This window comes from Lynx canadensis, chromosome D1 (genome assembly GCF_007474595.2).
Source record: "Lynx canadensis isolate LIC74 chromosome D1, mLynCan4.pri.v2, whole genome shotgun sequence".
NCBI classification, from domain to species: domain Eukaryota; kingdom Metazoa; phylum Chordata; class Mammalia; order Carnivora; family Felidae; genus Lynx; species Lynx canadensis.
In genome coordinates, this window is record NC_044312.2 from 70,044,262 (window position 1) to 70,062,722 (window position 18,461).

The 18,461-nt window shown below is 39.4% G+C and overlaps 1 pseudogene; it reads left to right on the plus strand.

Annotated features, from left to right (window-relative positions):
• Positions 1-15,647: 15,647 nt before the first annotated feature.
• Positions 15,648-16,997, plus strand: LOC115525632 (annotated as a pseudogene).
• Positions 16,998-18,461: the final 1,464 nt, after the last annotated feature.

Below are 18,461 nucleotides of genomic sequence, written 5' to 3' on the forward strand. Positions count from 1 at the left end.
AGATCAACAAAATTGACATTGAGGAATCTTGGGGCAGGAGACCAAGAAGGAAAACTGTATTTTCTGCTAGACTTAGAAGAATAGCATTGACTTCATTATTATTTGAACAGTAAAAATAATGACTTTATTTTATACCCAAGCAAATGAAGAAGGCATACTTGTTCCTTATCTTTGTGAATTATTTTACATAAATGGGATCATAGTATACATGCTGTTTTATACTTTGTTTTTTTTCCCTCAACAATATGTTGTGGACCTCTTTCCATGAAGTAAATGTATAAATGTATCATTTTTTAATCAGCCATGCACTATTCCATTATCTCTACAACCAATACCTACCACCCCACAAAATCAGAAGAAAAATACATGCTACAGCCCCCACCTTTTTCTTCCATAAATGACTAGTGCCCCATTTACAGGATCAATGGAAGATTCTATATCTTCTTCTCATGGCTTCCTGTTCTCCTTGAACTATTGAAAATTCCAGGGCCTTACATAGCTTAAAGGGAGGGTCATTTGTCTTCCACTTCCAACCAGGAAGAACCTATTATTGGTTCTGTCATTGTCCTCCAGACTCTTCCACTGATGGAAGGTCTGACCCAGGGTCTGCCCTGTTCTAGTTCCCAAACTTTATAAGATAATAGGATAACCAAAGATTCTGAAATCCACATAGCTGATGGAGTTTAGTAATGTTTATCTTCCCAGTCTAGAAGTTCTGGTATAGATTATTGAGTCCCTGTGTTGCTCTTGGGTTCATAAGACAACAAAGGATCCCAGTGATCAATTTCTGCACCCCCTGACTCATGACATTCCCTCTTTTGTGTACTTCAATGTTAGCTCCTGCTACACTCCCTTACTCTTGCCGGTGCTCTCTTTCTAGAGATTTGGTCCCTGTTGCCTGCCTACTGGCTGTGGCCTGACTGATGGAGCCCTCAAAAGTCTCCCTTTTAAAGCCCTGATATTTGAATTATGGCTGAGCTCATTCTTTAGATATAATGCCTTGTGGGGTGATATCTCCATCTGTGACTGCAATCTGTCCTTGGCAGAGAATACTAAAAAAGAGAGTCTCGTCAAGGACCAGAGCAGGTCTTCAATGCTGACACTGTCTGGAGATGCAGCATGGTATCCTGGTCATGGTGATTCTCAACTCACTCTCTATCCACCTCAAACCCAAGAATGGTAATCCCTTTCCTTTACTCGTGATCAGTATAAGAGTGGGTCAGTCCTGGCAAAGAGGTGTGAGGGGAAGTCTTCTGGGAAAGCTTCTAAAAAAGATTTCCTTATTCCTAAAATAGACTCAGAGAGAGAAGATCCCTCTTCCTTTGTACATCATCATGTTTAAATGGGATGTTTGGAACCACTTCTGCCTGGTTATAAGATTAAAGCCGATCCACTGTGGAGGAAAGAGCCAAGAGAATTGCGGAGAGGTAGAACTGGCACAAAGACATGCTGACCCTAAAGTCTGCCCTACTTCTAGACTTTGTAAGTGAGATAATGATTTCCTTATAGTTAAAGACCATTTGTGTAAAGTTTCCTATTCCTTACAGCCCATATGAGCCCTTCATGTGGATAAATTACTTATCTTCCTTGAGCATCAGTTTCTTCAGCTAAAATAATCCCTATATGCCTGTATTTTGAAGTTTAAGTGAGCTTTGTCAAGCACACTGTCATGACACTATCATTACTAAGTTAAGATAATACTTCTTTGTCCTTTCACAACTTGACCTCACAGTGGGCTCCTCGTCTAGTTTGAACTCTATTTCATATTCTCTCAGGAATTTAACCCCACATAATCTGGACTGAAGATTTCGACACTGAGTAAATCTCAGTCAGCTCCACAGATCTGTACAGCAGTGTAGTGTAATGATTAGGAAAGAGGGAGCAGGAATTAGACCGCCTTGGTTCAAGTAAAGTTGCCCATTAACTGTGAGCTTGTGTAAATTGTTTAACTTCTCTAAGGCCCAGTGTCCCCATCTATGCATCATAGATAATAATACCTACTTCACAAAATTGTTTTTACATTGCAAAGAGGTGATCTATATTAGGATTTTAACCCAGTGACATTGTTCACAGTTTAAAACACACACACACACACACACACACACACACACACACACACTCCCCCTATTCCCATGGCCTAAAGGTGTGTGGTGACTAAGGGGATGAAGATGTTGTTGAAATGGATGACGTGTCTCTGGGCCACTCCTCCTGAACCAAGTCTCCCTTCTAAAAGCTGTCATGAGCTGAAAGAACCAAGATGAACCAGGACCATTTCAGGATCCTTCTTTTTCCTCTCTTTACCTTTCTTCCTCTGGCTCCTGGTTTGCTGTGTCAATTCAGCTGACTAAAGAGACAGTTTCTTTTAATGTTTGCCTGTCTCTGCCTTATAGAGAAGAGCTCAAGAACCACAGGACCATTAGGGCATGAAGACCCTTAGCACTGTGAAGAATAAGAATATCCAATCCAATCTTATTTGATATCTAAGACACATTAGGCTCCCAAGTGTCTAATGACTATACAGCTACTTAGGGGGCATAGTAAGGACTTGAACCTGAGTCTGGATCTAGCCATCACTCTAGTTTTACTTAATGCCTTAATCTGGCAAGAGTTGCTAAAGAAATTCACATTTACACAATACTTACTAAATGCTATTTACAAGTCAGATGCTGGGCCAAAGTTATTTACATAATTTCATTTTATCTTCACAGGTATCCCGTGAGAGGCTACTGGAGAGATTTAACAACTTGCCAAATGTCATGATGGATTGTAAGTGGGGAAGCTGGGATATGAAACTATATCATCTGATTCTAAATCCAGAACTCCTAAAAGAGAAAATATTTGTGCTCATTCTACCTATACTTTACCTCATACATATGCTTGCAGGTGCATGGTAAAAACTAAATGAACAGTTTCCTCTCTCCCTGCAACCATAGTACCCTCAGCCAAGGGAAACATTATTTATTCATGAACTTCAGGGTTTAAAATTTTTTCCCCTAACGAACTGTGAAGCCTCTAGCCCCTACCTACGGAAAGTATGTGGTCCTTACACCAAAAGTTTTGGCATTTCCTTGGAGCCTGCTAGAAATGCAGAATATCAGACTCAACTCCAGACTTCTTGAATCGGAGTCTGGAGTGTAATAAGATCCTCAAGTGAGCGGTGTGCCGCTTAAAGTTGAAAGCTCTCTTTTAGTCTAGATGAAGCTGAAGGATTCCTGATTTCTGATGATCACATAATATTGTTACTAAATTTCTCCTTAACAGGATGAAGTTTCCAAATAATTATGTCCAGACCGCTCTCTCAAGAATTTGCAAAAGGAGAATCAGATAAAAAAAAGGATTAATACTAGATGGCATACCTTGCTAAAGGCAAGGAGACTTGAAATCAATTTGTAAGTCTTTTTGAAAAAGTACAAAGGAATTTAGACAGAAATTTCTATCATGCCCCAAACCACTGAGTCCAATGAAGATAACAGATATTTACTGAAAAAATGAAAATATGAGGGGAAAAGAATACTCACCAAATAGCTACACCAGGCATTTTGCATCGTTTAATTTCTCATCACAACATTGGATCCTCACTATGTATATAAGGAAACCAAGGCAAAGAAGATGTTAGGTAAATTGTCCAAGGCCATGCAAACTTGGGTCTGAATCCAGATTTGCCTGATTCCAAAGCTCTGATGCTACTCACTCTGTGTGACCCACACATACTGTACTAGGTGCTGTAGGAATCCAAAAGAAGTTTCTATTTTCTCAATTCTAAGATGTACTTCTTTCCCCACAGCTTGACAGGTCTGAAGTTTGGGAATCTTCTTAAAACCAGTGTCAAAGTTACTTGCCAAGGTGCCAAGAAAATCCAGTGTAGAACGGGAAGGTTGTTGTTTTTGTTTTCAACAAATAATGTCAGAATAACTGGATATCCAACTGAAAAATATGAACCTTGACCTGTACCTCATACCACACATTAAAACTAGTTTGAGGTGTATCATAGACTTAAATGTAGAAGCCAAAAAAAGTTTTTTAATTTATTTTTAATTTTTTAATTTTATTAATTTTATTTTTTTTAAAGTTCTTTATTGGTTTTTTTTTAACGTTTTTATTTTTATTTTTGAGACAGAGAGAGACAGAGCATGAACAGGGGAGGGTCAGAGAGAGAGGTCAGAGGGAGACACAGAATCTGAAACAGGCTCCAGGCTCCGAGCTGTCAGCACAGAACCTGACACGGAGCCCGAACTCACGGACCGCGAGATCATGACCTGAGCCGAAGTCAGACACTTAACAAACTGAGCCACCCAGGTGCCCCATTTAATTTTATTTTTTAATTTACATCCAAATTAGTTAGCGGATAGTGCAAGAATGATTTCAGGAGTAGATTCCTTAATGCTTCTTACCCGTTTAGTCCATCCCCATCCCCAACCCCTCCAGTAACCCTCTGTTCTCCATATCTAAGAGTCTCTTATGTTTTGTCCTCCTCCCTGTTTTTATATTATTTTTGCTTCCCTTCCCTTATGTTCATCTGTTCTGTGTCTTAAAGTCCTCGTATGAGTGAAGTCATATGATATTTGTCTTTCTTTGACCGAGTAATTTCATTTAGCATAATACCCTCTAGTTCTAGCCACATAGTTGCAAATGGCAAGATTTCATTCTTTTTTGATTGCCAAGTAATACTCCATTGTATATATATATATATACCACATCTTCTTTATCTATTCACCCATCGATGGACATTTGGGCTTTCCATACTTTGGCTATTGTTGATAGTGTTGCTTGCTATAAATATTGGGGTGCATGTGTCCCTTCAAAACAGCATAGCTGTATCCCTTGGATAAATACCTTGTAGTGCAATCCCTGGGTCGTTGGGTAGTTTTATTTTTTATTTTTGGAGAAACCTCCATGCTTTTTTCCAGAGTGGCTGCACTAGCTTGCATTCCCACCAGCATTGCAGAAGAGATCCTCTTTCTCTGCATCCTCATCAACATCTGTTGTTGCCTGAGTTGTTAATGTTAGCCATTCTGACAGGTGTGAGGTGGTATCTCATTGTGGTTTTGATTTGTAGTTCCCTAATGAAAAGTTATGTTGAGCATTTTTTCATGTGTCGGTTGGCCATCTGGATGTCTTTGGAGAAGTGTCTATTCATGTCTTTTGCCCATTTCTTCACTGGATTATTTGTTTTCTGGGTGTTGAGTTTGTAAGTTCTTTATAGATTTTGGATACTAACCCTTTATCTGATATGTCGTTTGCAAATATCTTCTCCCATTCTGTCGGTTGCCTTATAGTTTTGCTGATTGTTTCCTCTGCTGTGCAAAAGCTTTTTATTTTGATGAGGTCCCAATAGTTCACTTTTGCTTTTGTTTCCCTTGCCTCTGGAGACGTGTTGAGTAAGAAGTTGCTGCAGCCAAAATCAAAGAGGTTTTAAGCCAAAAAAATTTTTAATGTCTATTTACTTGTGACAGAGTGCGAGAGAGAGAAGAGCAGACAAAGAGGGAAACACAGAATCCAAAGCAGGTTCCAGGCTCTGAGCTGTCAACACAGAGCCCAAGGAGGGGTTTAAACCCACGGACTGTGAGATCACGACCTGAGCCGAAGTCAGACGCTTAACTGACTGAGCCACCCAGGTGCCCCTAAAAGTCAAAATTTTAAACATGGAAGAATATATCTGCGACCTTGGGATAGGTAAATATTTCTTAAAGAAGACATGAAAAGCACTAAATAATCTCATACCCAGTAGGGTGGTTGCTATAAAAAAATAACAGAAAATAACAGGAGAGTGAGAGGATATGGAAAAACTGGAACCTTTACACACCATTGGTGGGACTGTAAAATAGTTCAACCACTGTGGAAAACAATATGGAGTTTCCTCAAGAAATTTAAAACAGAACTACCATATGATCCAGCACTCCCACTTCTGGTTATATATATCCATAAAAATGGAAAGCAGAGTCTCAAAGAAATATTACACACTCATGTTCATAGCAGCACTAGTCACAATAGACAAGAAGTGAAACAATCTAAATGTCCACTGACAGATGAATGGATAAAGTGTGGTATATACACACAACGGAATATTACTCAGCCTTAAACAGGAAGGAAATCCTATCACAGGCTAAAACATGGATGGACTTGAGGGCATTATACTGGGATAACCAAGTCATCAAAAGACAAATGTTGTATGATGCCATTTACACACGCTATATAGAGTAGTCAATTTCACAGAGACAGAAAGTAAAATTGAGGTTGCCAGGGACTGGGGAGGAGGAATAGGGAGATATTGTTTGGGTAGAGGGCTTTAGATGTACAAGATGAAAAAGTTCTGGAGATCTGTTTCATTCAGTGTGAATTCAACAGTGTGAATTAATTAGCACTATTGAAATGTACACTTTAAAGTGGTTAAGATGGTAAACTAAAAAAAAATTTTGGTAATCTTTATTTTTGAGGGAGAGACAGTGCGGATGGGGGAGGAACAGAGAGAGGGGGAGACACAGAATCCGAAGCAGGCTCCAGGCTCTGAGCTGTCAGCACAAAGCCGGATGTGAGGCTTAAACTCACGAACGGTAAGATCATGACCCGAGCTGAAGTCGGATGCTTAACCAACTGAGCCATCCAGGCACCCAAGATGGTAAATTTTATATCATATGCTTAAAAAAATTTTTTTAATGTTTTGTTTATTTTTGAGAGAGAGAGAGAGAGTGAGTATGAGTGGGGGGCAGAGAGAGAGAGGGAGACACAGAACCTGAAGCAGGCTACAGGCTCTGAGCTGTCAGCACAGAGCCTGACATGGGGCTCGAACTCACAAACCGTAAAATCATGACCTGAGCCAAAGTCAGTTGCTTAAGCGACTGAGCCACCCGAGTGCCCCTATATCATATGCTTTTTACCACAGTAAAAAACTTAAAGTCTCTATGGAAAAAAAGAATTTAACATAAAAGAAAAAAATTAATTATGCTTCATAAAATTAAAAAGAATTTTTAATCTTTATTTTTGAGAGAGAGAGACAGACAGACAGAGTGTGAGCAGGGGAGGGGCAGAGAGAGAGGGAGACACAGAATCAGAAGCAGGGTCCAGGTTCTGAGCTGTCAGCATAGAGCCTGTCTCCGGGCTTGAATTCTCAAGCTGTGAGTGAGATCAAGACATGAGCTGAAGCTGGACACTTAACCGACTGAGCCACCCAGAAACCCCAATACTTCATAAAAATTTAAACTAGCCATTCCTTAAGACAATGAAAAGAAAATGAAAAGGCAAATCACATACCGGTAGAAAATATTCATAGTACATCTATCTGCATTAAATGCTATGGTGCTCCCTCCAAATTTCCCTTCCACAACTGCTGGAAGTTTTAGCAGCTAGAGCAACAGGTAATTCTGCCTCTAGACATTTCCATTGGCCAGAGTGAGCTGCCAATAACAGAATGTCTCAGTCCTGAAAGAGTTTGGAGATATGAATGTGGAGGTCACTGTTATCAACTCAATTTATAGTTCTGAGTGAAATCCCTTAGGAATAGAGAAGATATTTACAACAGAGTTTTGAAGAAATACAATGTTTCATGTTTGGGTAAAGGAGGGAGAAGAGAAGGGGAAAAAAAGAAGAAGGTGAGGGAGAAAGGGAGAAGAGAGGTAAGGGTATCCAGAGAGATGGGAGGAAAACTAGAATTGCGTGGAGACATTAAAGTCAAGAGAAGAGGATGTGCCTGAAGGGAGGTAGTTTATCAAATGCTGCCAGAAGGTTATGTGGGAGAAAGACTAAACAATGTTTATGAGATTTAGCAATATGGAGGTCACTGGAGACAAGAGGTTAGAGCAATTTATTTGCATAATGGGGCAGAAACCAGATTGATGAGTGAGAGGTTAGGAAATAAACACAGCAATGAAACAACTCCGAAATATTTTTGAATGAGAAGAAAAGAGAGAACTAGGTTAGCATTGGGAGCAACTACCTGAATCAGATGGCAAAATGTTTAAAAACTCAATTTAATTATTTTTAAATAAGTGCTACATTCACTTGGTTCAAAGGTTTTTAAAAATTATACATTGAGGGGAGCCTGGGTGACTCAGTTGGTTAAGCGTCCAACTTCGGCTCAGGTCATGATCTCATGGTTTGTGAGTTCAAGCCCCACATCAGGCTCTGTGCTGACAACTCAGAGCCTGGAGCCTGCGTTAGATTCTGTGTCTCCCTCTCTCTCTCTGCCCCTTCATTGCTTGCATTCTCTCTCTCTCTCTCTCTCAAAAATAAACATTAAAAAATTTTTTTTAATTATACATTGAGAAGTTTTACTTTCATATTCTTTATAATCCACACCCCCTACCTCGTCCTCTACATGTAACCACTGGCCATTAGTTTTAGGAAAACTAATGAAAAAAATTTTTTTTCAACTTTTTAAATTCCAGCTCATCAACATACAGTGTAATATTAGTTTCAAGTGTAGAATTTAGTGATTCAACACTTCCATACATCACAACAGGTGCACTACTTAATCCCCATCACCTATTTAGTCCACCCCTAACCCACCTCCCTTCTAGTAACCATCAGTTTGTTCTCTATCGTTAGGACTCTGTTTCTTGGTTTGCCTCTCTTTTTTTCTCCCACGTTTATTTGTTTTGTTTCTTAAATTCCACATGTGAGTGAAATCATATGGTATTTATCTTTTTTGATTGGTTTATTTTGCTTAGCATTATAGTCTCTAGTTCTATCCACATTGTTGCAAATGGCAAGACTTCATTCCTTTTTATGGCTGAGTAATATTCCACTGTGTGTGTGTGTGTGTGTGTGTGTGTGTGTGTGTGTGTGTGTGTATAATCTTTACCCATTCACCAGTAGATGGAAACTTGGGCTCTTACCATAGTTTGGCTACCTTAGATCATGCTGCTATAAACATTATAGGTGCACGTATCCCTCTGAATTAGTATTTTTGTATTCTTTGGGTAAATACTTAGGAGTGCAATTGCTGAATCATAGGGTAGTCCTATTTTTAACTTTTTGAGGAAACTTCATACTGTTTTTCAGAGTGGCTACACCAGTTTTCATTCCCAAAAAGTGTAGGAGGTTTCCCCTTTCCCCACATCCTTGCCAACACCTGTTTCTGTGTTGTTGATTTTAGCCATTCTACAGGTGTGAGGTGATATCTTATTGTAGTTTTGATTTGTATTTCCCTGATGATGAGTGATGTTGAGCATTTTTTCATGTGTCTGTTGGCTATCTGTAGGTCTTCTTTGGAGAAATGTCTCTTGATATCCTCTGCCCATTTTTAAATTGGATTATTTGTTTTTTGGGTGTTGAGTTGCATACATTCTTTGTATGTTTTGGATACTAACCCTTTATCAGATATGTCATTTGCAAATATCTTCTCCCATTCTGTCGGTTGCCTTTCAGTTTTGTCGATTGTTTCCTTCACTGTGCAGAAGCTTTTTATTTTGATCAAGTCCCCATAGTTTCTTCTTGGTTTTGTTTCCCTTGCCTCAGGAGACATATCTAGAAAAATGTTGTTATGGCTGATGTCAGGCAAATTACTGCCTGCACTCCCCTCTAGGTCTTTAATGGCTTCCTGTCCCACATTTAGGTCTTTCATCAATTTTGAATTTATTTTTGTGTATGGTGTAAGAAAGTGGTCCAGTTTCATTCTTTTGCCTGCTGCTGTACACTTTTCCAATACCATTTGTTGAAGAGACTGCCTTTTTCCCATTAGATATTCTTTCCTACTTTGTTGAAGATTAGTTGACCATACAGTTGTGGCTTCATTTTTTTTATATTCTGTTCTGTTGATTTCTATGTCTTTGTTTTGTGACAGTACCATACTGTTTTTTTTAAGTTTATTTATTTTGAGAAAGAGAGAGAAGGGGAGGGGCAGAGAGAGAGGGAGAGAGAGAATCCCCAGCAGGCTCCACACTCAGGGTGGGGCCCGCAGCAGGGTTTGATCTCATGACCACAAGATCAGGACCTGAACCAGTATCAAGAGTCGGACATTTAACCAACTGAGCCACCCAGGCACCCCAGTACCATTCTGTATTGATGACTACAACTTTGTACTATAGCTTGAAGTCTGGGATTGTGATGCCTCCAGCTTTGCTTTTGTTCTTCAAGATTGCTTTGGCTATTTGGCTATTTTGTGTTCCATACAAATTTTAGCATTGTTTCTCCTAGCTCTGTGAAAAATGCTATTGGTATTTTGGCAGGGATTGCATTAAATGTATAGATGTTTTTGGATATTATAGACATTTTAACAATATTTGTTCTTCCAATCCATGAGCATGGAAGGTCTTTCCATTTCTTTGTGTCCTCTTCAATTTCTTTCATCAGTGTTTTATAGTTTTCAGAGTACAGGTTTTTCACCTCTTTGGTTAGGTTTATTCCTAGATATCTTAAAAAAATTTTTTTTACATTTATTTATTTTTGAAAGACAGAGAGACAGAATACAAGTGGGGGAGGGGCAGAGAGAGAAGGAGACACAGAATCTGAAGCAGGTTCCAGGCTCTGAGCTGTCAGCACAGAGCCCAACACAGGGCTCGAACCCACAAACTGTAAGATCATGACCTGAGCTGAAGTCGGACGCTCAATCCACTGAGCCACTCAGGCGTCCCTTATTTCTAGATATCTTAAGGTTTGGGGTAGGCAGATAAGAGCAAATACTAATGTAAATTAATGTTCCTCCCCTCTTTCTTACACAAAGACAGCATACTAGCTTTGATTTTTTTCACTTAACAATAGATCTTGTACATCTTCCCAGATCAGTACCTACAGAGGGACACAAGTTGTTTCCTTTTGCTGTCCCTGCTGAGTGGATAGAGCATTTTCTCACTGATTCCCATCCTCCACTGATGCTTGCTCCCAGAAATGTTTCCAGACTACCGGTGTGAAGGGATGGTAGACCTCCCTTGGCTTCAGGGAAAGCATTAGGCTGAGAAAACTTGTGTAGGGGAATTGTGCACCAGAGCTGCTCCAGAAATGCAAGCTGAACCGAGGGGATGTGGCTTAGGGCACAAAAAACACTACATAAACCCATACCAGGAAAGTGAATGGAAGATGTTTAATCTTTTAGAGAAGAACCTTTCCCCCAAGCCCCTCCCCATCCCACGTTGTTGGGGAGGAGAGTGGTTATTAGGTGACCTGTTGCCTTGTGTTTAAGCCTCAAATGAATTTCCTGTCCTTAGCAGAATTCTCATTCCTGCCCTCAGTAATAGGACTCAGGCTCTCAAGCCTTTCTGGGGTTGCCGGGCAGATCTGCCTCTGTGCTATATAACAGCCCCCTTGCAACTTATTCTGGGCTGTGGATTCCTTTGTTATGTCACCTAGTAACACTTTCTTGTTCACTTTCCATCTTCTAGAATTTTGCTGAAATTTTCATCTCCCAATGGAGAAATGTCTATTCAGATTCTTTGCCCATATTTTAGTTGGGTTATTTGTCTCTTTATGTTTGGGTTGAAAATGTTCTTTATAGGGGCGCCTGGGTGGCGCAGTCGGTTAAGCGTCCGACTTCAGCCAGGTCACGATCTCGCGGTCCGTGAGTTCGAGCCCCGCGTGGGGCTCTGGGCTGATGGCTCAGAGCCTGGAGCCTGTTTCTGATACTGTGTCTCCCTCTCTCTCTGCCCCTCCCCCGTTCATGCTCTGTCTCTCTCTGTCCCAAAAATAAATACACGTTTGAAAAAAAGAAAAAAATTAAAAAAAAAGAAAATGTTCTTTATATATTCTGGATTCTAGTCTCTTATCCAACATATGATTTACAAATATTGTCTCCTATTAGGTGAATTGTCTTTTCACTTTCTTAGTGGTGTCCTTTGAAGCACATTTTTTAATTTTGGTAGAATCTTACTTTTTCTTTGGCTGCTCCTGCTTTTGGTTTCATATTTCAGGAACAATTGCCCGATCCAAGGTTATGATTTACACCTATGCTTTCTTCAAAGACTTTTATAGTCAGGGCGCCTGGGTGGCGCAGTCGGTTAAGCGTCCGACTTCAGCCAGGTCACGATCTTGTAGTGCTTGAGTTCGAGCCCCGTGTCAGGCCCTGGGCTGATGGCTCAGAGCCTGGAGCCTGTTTCCGATTCTGTGTCTCCCTCTCTCTCTGCCCCTCCCCCGTTCATGCTCTGTCTCTCTCTGTCCCAAAAATAAATAAACGTTGAAAAAAAATTTTTAAAAAAAAAAAAAAGACTTTTATAGACTTAGTGCTTAGATTTAGGCCTTTGACTAGTTTTTAGTTAATTTTTGTATATGATGTGAGAAAGGGTGCAAAATCACTCTTTTGCATATGGATGTCCAGTTGTCCCAGCACTATTTGTTGAAAAACTATTATTTCCACTTGAATGGTCTTGGCATCTTTGTTGAAAATCAACTGACCATAAAGTGAGAGAGTTTATTTCTAGATCTCAATTCTATTCCATTGATGTGTATTCAATTCTATTCCATTGTGTCTCTCCTTACCCCACTACCACACTGTCTTGATTAGTGTAACTTTGTAGTAAGTTTTGAAAGTCAGAAGCTTGAGTGCTCCAAATTTATTCTTCTTTTTCAAGATTGTTTTGAATTGTTTGGCTATTCTGAGATCTTTGAATTTCTCTATTAATTTTAGGGTCAGCTTGTCAATGTCTGTGAAGAAGTCAGCTATGATTAAAAATTGGCACTTTAACTTTTCTTAATATCAAAGTACTTGTAATATACCTCAGCAATGTTCATAAACAACATCTCAACATGAATATTGAGAATTATACACATATTTATTATTTATGTTCATTTGCTCAATAAAATTCCTTGAAGCTTCTGTTCAGAGGGTGGCAGTTGAAAATCATAGCAGAGGGGAGCCTGGGTGGTTCAGTTGGTTGAGCATCTGACTCTTGATTTTGCCTCAGGTCATGATCCCAAAGTCATGGGATGGAACCCTGCATCAGGCTCTGCACTGATGCTCCATCAAGCATGGAGCCTGCCTGAGACTCTCTCTCTCCCTCTGCCCTTCTCCCCTACTTGTGCTCTCTCTCTAAAATAAAAAAAAAGAAAGAAAATCATAGTAGAACTTTCTAACTTTGTGAAAGTCTATATATTTTTATGTTATCCCTGTGAATCATAATAATATACACACCAGACTAACACAACATAGGATTCTTTTTATCTTTCCTATGTGATATTTTTGTTGCAGAGGATAAATGTTCACAAGATGGCAGACAGATTCCTCTTTTTTTGCTTAAACACAGAGTTCCAAATAAGACTGTTCAATAAAAATATTCTCTAAAGTCACTGTATTTCTCAACTACTTTGACATGAATCTTAAAATTCAATTCAAGAACTCTCACATTAGTACAGACTTTCTCTTTCCCAAAAGAGAATATCTGTGAATCACATCAAATCAAATGTAACACTTTGTAATTTATTATTATTATTTTATTTTATTTTTTAAAATTTACATCCAAGTTAGTTAGCATTAGTGCAACAATGATTTCAGGGGTAGATTCCTTAATGCTCCTTACCCATTTAGCCCATCCCCCATCCCACAACCCCTCCAGTAACCCTCTGTTCTCCATATTTAAGAGTCTCTTCTGTTTTGTCCCCCTCCCTGATTTTATATTATTTTTGCTTCCCTTCCCTTATGTTCATCTGTTCTGTGTCTTAAAGTCCTCATATGAGTGAAGTCATATGATATTTGTCTTTCTCTAATTTTGCTTAGCATAATACCCTCTAGTTCCATCCATGTAGTTGCAAATGGCAAGATGTCATTCTTTTTGATTGCTAAGTAATACTCCATTGTATATATACACCACATCTTCGTTATCCATTTGTCTGTCGATGGACATTTGGGCTCTTTCCATACTTTGGCTATTGTTGATAGTGCTGCTATAAACATTGGGGTGCATATGCCCCTTCAAAACAGCATACCTGTATCCCTTGGGTAAATACCTAGTAGTGCAATTGCTGGCTCATAGAGTAGTTCTATTTTTAATTTTTTGAGGAACCTCCATACTGTTTTCCAGAGTGGCTGTACCAGCTTGCATTCCCACCAGCAATGCAAGAGATCCTCTTTCTCCGTATCCTCGCCAACATCTGTCGTTGCCTGAGTTGTTAATGTTAGCCATTCTGACAGGTGTAAGGTGGTATCTCATGATGGTTTTGATTTGTATTTCCCTGAGGATGAGGGATGTTGAGCATTTTTCATGTGTCGGTTGGCCATCTGGATGTCTTCTTTGGAGAAGTGTCTATTCATGTCTTTTGCCCATTTCTTCACTGGATTATTTGTTTTTTGGGTGTTGAGTTTGATAAGTTCTTTATAGATTTTGGACACTCACCCTTTATCTGATATGTCATTTGCAAATATCTTCTCCCATCTATTGGTTGCCTTTTAGTTTTGCTGATTGTTTCCTTTGCTGTGTAAAAGCTTTTTATTTTGATGAGGTCCCAATAGTTCACTTTTGCTTTTGTTTTCCTTGCCTCTGGAGATGTGTTGAGTAAAAATTTGCCGTGGCCAACTTCTGATGGAGAATGGCACTACTGAGTAACTTCTGTGGGTTCAGCCCATCTCTTCCTTGTGAAACTTCTTCAGTGATTTATACTAATCAACTTTGATCTGACCCAGATAAAGTGTTTAATTGTTGACCCATGGCTTTCTTCCCTCATTGCTCACCCTGTTATTGCCCAAGACTCCTGTGTTGCCACATCCAATGATCCACTTTCCTCTCACGTAACCTTTAGACACTGTTGCCTGCTCTCTGCCTTATGAACTTTGTTCTGTGAATTCTTTCAAGATATTATACCACCCTGGATCTTCCACTTCTAAACATATGGTCTCTGTTTTCTCCAGAATTCTCTCCTGTCTTCCCACCACACCCAAAAGATATGTCTCAGCCACCCTTGTCTTGCTCATGGCTTTCATAATCATTCCTATCCTGATATCTTCTTCTCATCTAGTCTTGTTCCCCCTCTTGCCTACTGGGCCTATCTAGTTGGATGTCATATCATTTCAAATAAAGTATGTCTGGATACGGACTTACTTTATTCTCCAAATCAACTTCCTTTCAACTTCATTTCTTAGTGGTAACAACCATTTCCCAGGGTCAGTTCCCTGCCCTTTCATTCCTTATATCTAATCAGTTGCCGTGAAGTTCTGTAGGTATTTTCTGGAAGAATTCTCAAACCAATTGATTCATCTCCATTTCTCTTCTTTCTACAACTTGTTCAATTACTTATGTAACATCTTCATGAAGTCAAGAGAAATCTAGTAAGAGCTTTAATCTGCAAGGCAAGTACACACCTGGAAAGCAAGTTAGGACCTAAAGCCTGGGCCAGATAAAAATAAGCCATTGATCAAGATTGAGGGCTATTTTCAGATGGTATCAGGAAGGATTGATATAGCCATTACCTCAATATTGTATTGCTATAACTCCCTAACATGTCTCCTGGATACTGTATGCGACTAATGTATTTTGCTCTTAGCCACTTCTATACTTTTATTTATTTGGTTAGTCCGGGTTGGTGGTAATAGCTTAGTATTATCTCACTTAAAATTTACTGATTTTGTCAGAAAGGCTTCAGTACCATGGTTAAACCAAGAATGGTCAAATACAGGGAACTTTCCAGAACGCTCGCTAAAAAGTGGAGGAGTGGCGGCTGCCCGAGCTGCGCCCAGAAACGCGCTCCTTCCTGCTCCCCCACACCGGCCTTGGCCCCCTCACCGGCTGTAGAAAATGGTGAAAGAAACTACTTACTATGATGTTTTGAGGGTCAAACCCAATGCCACCCAGGAAGAATTGAAAAAGGCTTACAGGAAATTGGCTTTGAAGTACCACCCTGACAAGAATCCAAATGAAGGAGAGAAGTTCAAACAGATTTCTCAAGCTTATGAAGTGCTCTCTGATGCGAAGAAAAGGGAATTATATGACAAAGGAGGAGAACAGGCAATTAAAGAAGGTGGAGCAGGTGGTGGTTTTGGCTCCCCCATGGACATCTTTGATATGTTTTTTGGAGGAGGAGGAAGGATGCAGAGAGAGAGGAGAGGTAAAAATGTTGTGCATCAGCTCTCTGTAACCTTAGAAGATTTATATAATGGTGCAACAAGAAAACTAGCTCTGCAAAAGAATGTGATTTGTGACAAATGTGAAGGCTGAGGTGGTAAGAAAGGAGCGGTAGAATGTTGTCCCAATTGCCGAGGTACTGGAATGCAAATAAGAATTCATCAGATAGGACCTGGAATGGTTCAACAAATTCAGTCTGTGTGCATGGAGTGCCAGGGCCATAGGGAACGGATCAGTCCTAAAGATAGATGTACAAGCTGCAATGGAAGGAAGATAGTTCGAGGAAAGAAGATTCTAGAAGTTCATATTGACAAAGGCATGAAAGATGGCCAGAAGATAACATTCCATGGTGAAGGAGACCTAGAACCTGGACTGGAACCAGGAGATATTATCAGTATTTTAGATCAGAAGGACCATGCTGTTTTTACTAGGCGAGGAGGGGATCTTTTCATGTGTATGGACGTACAGCTGGTTGAAGCACTGTGCAGCTTTCAAAAGCCAATATCTACTCTAGACAACAGAACCATTGTCATTACCTCTCGTCCAGGTCAGATTGTCAAGCATGGAGATATCAAGTGTGTGCTGAATGAAGGCATGCCAATTTATCATAGACCATATGAAAAGGGTTGCCCAATCATTGAATTTAAGGTAAACTTCCCTGAGAATGGCTTTCTCTCTCCTGATAAACTGTCTTTGCTGGAAAAACTCCTACCTGAGAGGAAGGAAGTAGAAGAGACTGATGAAATGGACCAGGTAGAACTGGTGGACTTTGATCCAAATCAGGAAAGAAGGCGCCATTACAATGGAGAAGCGTATGAGGATGATGAACATCACCCTAGGGGAGGTGTTCAGTGTCAGACCTCTTAATGGGGTCAGTGAAGAACACTGCTGGTATTTTATATGCAGTAGTGAACGAATGAAGGACTATAATCATAGCTCACTACTTGCTATTATTGTTTTTGTTTTAATATTCAACTATAGTAGTGTTTTAAAAGTTAAATGAAGAATAAAAAATATAAAAGCTAAAAAAAAAAAAAAAAAAGAATGGTCAAGTACATACCTAAGTTGGTTTCCACGAAAACCAAAAGATGAGCAAAGAGGTATAATCCTTAACTTAAGATATTGTTCACTAGGTCAATAGAATAGTGTCAGGAACTGGAATTGAAGTAGAGCTTTCCAGAACCAGGGGAGACACAAACCAAAAAAATTATGGGCAAAAGTTTTTCTAAGCTTCCTGAGCTTCTCTGCCACCTGAAGAACAAAAATAATTTAAACCTTCACAATGAGCCTTATCTGAACTCTAGTCTTTGACTGCCAACAAGGCTGAGTGTCTCTTTCAGAAGAGTAGCTAACACTTATATAATACTTTCTTTTATATATATATGTATACACATATATATACATATATTTACATTTTTAATTTTTATTTATTTTTGAGAGAGAGAGAGAGAGCAGGGGAGGGGCAGAGAGAGGGAGACACAGAATCCAAAGCAGGTGCCAGGCTCTGAGTTGTTAGCACAGAGCCTGATGTGGGGCTCAGACCCATGAACTGTGAGATCATGAATGACCTGAGCTGAAGTCAGATGTTTAACCAACTGAGCCACCCAAGTGCCCCTATATAATACTTTCCATGGGCTAGTGTATTAACCATATTTTTAATATTTTATGGTGTTTGACAAGTTGTGGGGATTGACTCGCTGAGGAGACTGCCCCTCCCAGGGTTAGCTAATTCCCAGAGATAATAAACAATTTACCTGAAATATTACTCAGCCATAAAAATAAAAATCTTGCCATTTGTGACAACATGGATGAACTTAGAGGGTATTATGCTGAGTGAAATAAATAAGACAGAGAAAGACAAATACTGTATGACTTCACTAACATGTATAATCCAAAAACAAAACAAATGAACAACAACAACAAAAGTCAGAAACAGACTCATATAGAAAATAAACTGATGGTTGCTACATAGAGGGATGGTCAAAATAAGTTAGGAGGTTAAGAAGTACAGTCTTCCATTTATAAAATTAAGACACAGGGATGCAATGTACAACACAGGGAATATAGACAATAATACTGTAGTAATCTTGTATGGTGACAGATGATGACTACTTATTGTGGTGACCATTTTGTAATGTATACAAATATCAAATCTGTGTATATATTTCATAATGTATGTAAATATCAACTATGTTGTACACCTGAAACTAAAACAATATTGTATGTCAATGATTCTTCAGTAAAAATTTAAATTAAAAAATGAGCAACAAACCTGAAAGCATGTTTTGCATATATAAAACAACTAATCCCAAGTCCATACCCCCAGTCACCTCCTTTATTTAACGCCCCCCAACTCCAAACCAATATACCCCCTGCCCTAAATCATCCAGGACTAAGTACCAGACAACTAAGACAGCTCATCAAAATTATTCAGACTAGCCAACCCTAAGCAGTTTCCCTTGCCCTGCCTTGCCTTTCCTACGAAAA